The following is a 6,000-nucleotide window of genomic DNA, read 5'->3' as shown; positions in this document are numbered from 1 at the left end:
TCGCTGTCTCTCCCGCCTGTCTCCGTGCCTTCTCCTCCCTCTCCCTCCCCGTGCTCTCTCCTCCCCCTCCCTCCCTCCTCCCCCCCTCCTCCCCCCCTCCCTCCCCCTCCTCCCCCTCCTCCCCCCCTCCCCCTTCTCTCTCCCCCTTCTCCCCCCCTCCTCCCCCCTCTCCCCCCTCCTCCCCCTCCTCCCTCACCCCCACTCCCCTCCCCGCCTCTCTCCCCCCCTCCCGCGCTCTCTCCCCCCTCCCTCCCGGCCTCTCTCCTCCTCCCTCCCCACTCTCCTCCCCTCCCTCTCCTCCCCTCCCCACCCTCTCCCTCTCCTCCCCTCCCTCTCCTCCCCCTCCCCCTCCCCCTCCCTCTCCTCTCCCTCACCTCCCCCTCCCTCTCCTCACCCTCCCCCTCCCTCTCCTCCCCCTCCCCTCCCTCTCCTCCCCCTCCTCTCCCTCCCACACCTCCCCCTTCCCCTCCCTCTCCTCCCCTTCCCCTCCCTCTCCTCCCCTCCCCCTCCCTCTCCTCCCCTTCCCCCTCCCTCACCTCCCCTTCCCCTCCCTCTCCTCCCTCCCCCTCCCTCTCCTCCCCCCTCCCCCTCCCTCTCCTCCCCCCTCCCCCTCCTCCCCCCACCCCCTCCCTCTCCTCCACCTTCCCCCTCCTCCCCTTCCCCCCTCCCCCTCCTCTCTCCTCCCCCCCCCTCCCTCTCTCCTCCCCCCCCCTCCCTCTCTCCTCCCCCCCCCTCTCTCCCTCTCTCTCCTCCCCCCCCCTCCTCTCTCCTCCCCCCCTCCCTCTCTCCTCCCCCCCTCCCTCTCTCCTCCCCCCCCCTCCCTCTCTCCTCCCTCCCCTCCCTCTCTCCTCCCCCTCCCTCTCTCCTCCCCCTCCCTCTCTCCTCCCCTCCTCCCTCTCCGTGCTCTCTCCTCCCTCCCCCTCCCTCTCTCCTCCCCCTCCCTCTCTCCTCCCCCCTCCCTCTCTCCTCCTCCCCGCGCTCTCTCCTCCTCCCTCCCCCTCCCTCCCCCTCCCTCTCTCCTCCTCCTCCCTCTCTCCTCCCCTCCCTCCCTCTCTCCTCCCCCCCCCTCCCTCTCTCCTCCCCCCCCTCCCTCTCTCCTCCCCCCCCCTCCCTCTCTCCTCCCCCCCCCTCCCTCTCTCCTCCCCCCCCTCCTCTCTCCTCCCCCCCCCTCCCTCTCTCCTCCCCCCCCCTCCCTCTCTCCTCCCCCCCCTCCCTCTCTCCTCCCCCCCCCTCCCTCCTCCCCCCCCTCCCTCCTCCCCCCCCTCCCTCTCTCCTCCCCCCCCTCCCTCTCTCCTCCCCCCCCTCCCTCTCTCCTCCCCCCCCTCCCTCTCTCCTCCCTCCCCTCCCTCTCCTCCCCTCCCCCTCCCTCTCTCCTCCCTCCCCCTCCCTCTCTCCTCCTCCTCTCCCTCTCTCCTCCCCCTCCCTTTCCGTGCTCTCTCCTCCCTCCCCCTCCCTCTCTAATCCCTCTCCCTCTCTCCTCCCCCTCCCTCTCTCCTCCCCCTCCCCTCTCCTCCTCCCCCCTCCCTCTCTCCTCCCTCCCCCTCCTCTCTCCTCCCCCTCCCTCTCTCCTCCCTCCCCCTCCCTCTCTCCTCCCTCCCCCCTCCCTCTCTCCTCCCTCCCCCTCCCTCTCTCCTCCCTCCCCCTCCCTCCTCCCTCCCCTCCCTCTCTCCTCCCCCTCCCTCTCTCCTCCCCCTCCCTCTCTCCTCCCTCCCCGCGCTCTCTCCTCCCCTGTGCACTCTCCTCGCTGTCTCTCCCGCCTGTCTCCGTGCCCTCTCCTCCTGTCTCCGCGCTGTCTCTCGGTCCCAGGCCCAGGTACTAGTATGGGCCTCAGGTGATAAACCGGCAGGGCCGCGGGACCCAGCGGGCGGAGCAGCGCTACCGGAGGGCGGGGATCCCGGGCCTGAGAGCCCGCACCGGGGCCTGACACAGGGTGAGTCTCACACCGACCGGGGGCCTCACACCGACCGGGGCCGGGAGTCTCACACCGACCGGGGGCCTCACACCGACCGGGGCCGGGAGTCTCACACCGACCGGGGGCCTCACACCGACCGGGGGCCTCATACCTGGGCCTGACACCGGGTGAGTGTCACCGCGATCCCGAGCAAGGCTCCCGTAACCAGGGCGTGTGTGTCTGTATATATACATACTGTACACACTATATACACACTATATACACACTATATACACACTATATACACACATACTGTACACACTATGTACACACTATATACACACATACTGTACACACTATATACACACATACTGTACACACTATATACACATACTGTACCACACTATATATACACATACTGTACACACTATATACACACATACTGTACACACTATATACACATACTGTACACACTATATACACATACTGTACACACTATATACACATACTGTACACACTATATACACACATACTGTACACACATACTGTACACACTATGTACACACATACTGTACACACTATATACACACATACTGTACACACTATATACACACACTGTACACACTATATACACACACTGTACACACTATACACACACTATATACACACATACTGTACACACTATATACACACATACTGTACACACTATATACACACATACTGTACATACTGTACACACTATACACACATACTGTACACACTATATACACACATACTGTACACACTATATACACACATACTGTACACACTATATACACACATACTGTACACACTATATACACACATACTGTACACACTATATACACACATACTGTACACACTATATACACACATACTGTACACACTATATACACACATACTGTACACACTATATACACACATACTGTACACACTATATACACACATACTGTACACACTATATACACACATACTGTACACACTATATACACACATACTGTACACACTATGTACACACATACTGTACACACTATGTACACACATACTGTACACACTATATACACACATACTGTACACACTATATACACACATACTGTACACACTATATACACACATACTGTACACACTATATACACACATACTGTACACACTATATACACACATACTGTACACACTATATACACACATACTGTACACACTATATACACACATACTGTACACACTATATACACAATATACACACATACATACACACTATATACACACACTATATACACACACATACTGTACACACTATATACACACACATACTGTACACACTATATACACGCACATACTGTACACACTATATACACGCACATACTGTACACACTATATACACACGCACATACTGTACACACTATATACACACGCACATACTGTACACACTATATACACACGCACATACTGTACACACTATATACACGCACATACTGTACACACTATATACACGCACATACTGTACACACTATATACACGCACATACTGTACACACCATATACACGCACATACTGTACACACCATATACACACGCACATACTGTACACACCATATACACACACACATACTGTACACACCATATACACACACACATACTGTACACACTATATACACACACATACTGTACACACTATATACACACACACATACTGTACACACTATATACACACACATACTGTACACACTATATACACACACATACTGTACACACTATATACACACTGTACGCACTATACACACACGATATACACACATACATACTACATACACACACATACTATATACACACATACATACACACGAGTAATGGCAGAATGACTCCTAATCTTACAAATACATACATACATACATACATACATACATACATGGTGTGAGATATACAGAGAGAAACACACATTGCTAGGGACATACGTTATATATGTATAACACACAGCATGACCTGTCAGTGTGCGCTCTGCTCCTGTCAGTGTGCGCTCTGCGCCTGTCTGTGTGTGTTCTGCGCCTGTCTGTGTGCGCTCTGCGCCTGTCTGTGTGCGCTCTGCGCCTGTCTGTGTGCGCTCTGCGCCTGTCTGTGTGCGCTCTGCGCCTGTCTGTGTGCGCTCTGCGCCTGTCTGTGCGCGCTCTGCGCCTGTCTGTGCGCGCTCTGCACCTGTCTGTGCGCGCTCTGCACCTGTCTGTGCGCGCTCTGCACCTGTCTGCACCTGTCTGCGCCTGTCTGTCCGTGTGCGCGCTCTGCGCCTGTCTGTGTGCGCGCTCTGCGCCTGTCTGTGTGTGCGCGCTCTGCGCCCGTCTGCGCCTGTCTGTCTGTGTGCGCGCTCTGCGCCTGTCTGTCTGTGTGCGCGCTCTGCTCCTGTCTGTGTGCGCGCTCTGTGCCTGCCTCTCTGTCTGTGTGCGCGCTCTGCGCCTGCCTGTCTGTGTGTGCGCTCTGCGCCTGTCTGTCTGTGTGCGCGCTCTGCGCCTGTCTGTCTGTGTGCGCGCTCTGCTCCTGTCTGTGTGCGCGCTCTGCGCCTGTCTGTGTGCGCGCTCTGCGCCTGTCTGTCTGTGTGCGCGCTCTGCTCCTGTCTGTGTGCGCGCTCTGCGCCTGTCTGTCTGTGTGCGCGCTCTGCTCCTGTCTGTCTGTGTGTGCGCTCTGCTCCTGTCTGTGTGCGCGCTCTGCGCCTGTCTGTCTGTGTGCGCGCTCTGTGCCTGTCTGCCTGCCTGTCTGTCTGTGTGCGCGCTCTGCGCCTGTCTGTCTGTGCGCGCTCTCGCCTGCCTGTGTCAGTGTGCGCGCTCTGCGTCTGCCTTTCTTTCAGTGTGCGCGCTCTGCGCCTGTCTGTCTGTGTGCGCGCTCTGCGCCTGTCTGTCTGTCTGTGTGCGCGCTCTGCGCCTGTCTGTCTGTCTGTGTGCGCGCTCTGCGCCTGTCTGTCTGTGTGCGCGCTCTGTGCCTGCCTTTCTGTCAGTGTGCGCGCTCTGCGCCTGCCTGTCTGTCTGTGTGCGCTCTGCGCCTGTCTGTGGGCGCTCTGCGCCTGTCTGTGCGCGCTCTGCACCTGTCTGCGCCTGTCTGTCCGTGTGCGCGCTCTGCGCCTGTCTGTGTGCGCGCTCTTCGCCTGTCTGCGCCTGTCTGTGTGCGCGCTCTGCGCCTGTCTGTGTGTGCGCGCTCTGCGCCCGTCTGCGCCTGTCTGTGGGCGCTCTGCGCCTGTCTGTGCGCGCTCTGCACCTGTCTGCGCCTGTCTGTCCGTGTGCGCGCTCTGCGCCTGTCTGCGCCTGTCTGTGTGCGCGCTCTTCGCCTGTCTGTGTGCGCGCTCTGCGCCTGTCTGTGTGTGCGCGCTCTGCGCCCGTCTGCGCCTCTCTGTCTGTGTGCGCGCTCTGCGCCTGTCTGTCTGTGTGCGCGCTCTGCTCCTGTCTGTGTGCGCGCTCTGCGCCTGTCTGTCTGTGTGCGCGCTCTGTGCCTGCCTGCCTGTCTGTCTGTGTGCGCGCTCTGCGCCTGCCTGTCTGTGTGCGCGCTCTGCGCCTGCCTGTCTGTGTGCGCGCTCTGCGCCTGTCTGTCTGTGCGCGCTCTCGCCTGCCTGTGTCAGTGTGCGCGCTCTGCGCCTGCCTTTCTTTCAGTGTGCGCGCTCTGCGCCTGTCTGTCTGTCTGTGTGCGCGCTCTGCGCCTGTCTGTCTGTGTGCGCGCTCTGCGGCTGTCTGTCTGTCTGTGTGCGCGCTCTGCGCCTGCCTTTCTGTCAGTGTGCGCGCTCTGCGCCTGCCTGTCTGTGCGCGCTCTGCACCTGCCTGTCTGTCAGTGTGCGCGCTCTGCGCCTGTCTCTCACTTCCGTCTCTTGCATGTGCTGCTCTTTGCCCACATTGCACACACCGTTTTCCGCCCTCCCCTTGATCTGCACACATTGATAACGTGAATCAGCAGTTCTATCAGGCTTTATTCTTTCGAACATCTACTGTTCATAAAGGTATCTCTGTGTCTGTCGCCTAATGTCAACTATCTTCCATTCGCTGCAATTTACTACGGTAACTCCACTCCAGCTCGCAAATTCATGTTACAGCTTCTGGTGGAAATCGAGCTCAATTTACCATTT

At 58.4% G+C, this 6,000-nt stretch overlaps 1 protein-coding gene across 3 annotated transcripts in view; it reads left to right on the top strand.

Annotated features, from left to right (window-relative positions):
* Positions 1 to 1,718: 1,718 nt before the first annotated feature.
* Positions 1,719 to 6,000, top strand: part of ATP13A3 (ATPase 13A3) — a 135,398-nt gene continuing 131,116 nt past the window's right edge. For all 3 annotated transcript variants that reach the window (XM_075571086.1, XM_075571085.1, XM_075571083.1), the window contains exon 1: positions 1,719 to 1,930. The gene's annotated coding sequence lies outside the window, so the exon portion shown is untranslated. The remainder of the gene's footprint in view (positions 1,931 to 6,000) is intronic.

This window comes from Ascaphus truei, chromosome 14 (assembly GCF_040206685.1).
Source record: "Ascaphus truei isolate aAscTru1 chromosome 14, aAscTru1.hap1, whole genome shotgun sequence".
In the NCBI taxonomy this organism is placed as follows: domain Eukaryota; kingdom Metazoa; phylum Chordata; class Amphibia; order Anura; family Ascaphidae; genus Ascaphus; species Ascaphus truei.
This window is presented reverse-complemented; position numbering and strand designations above follow the sequence as displayed.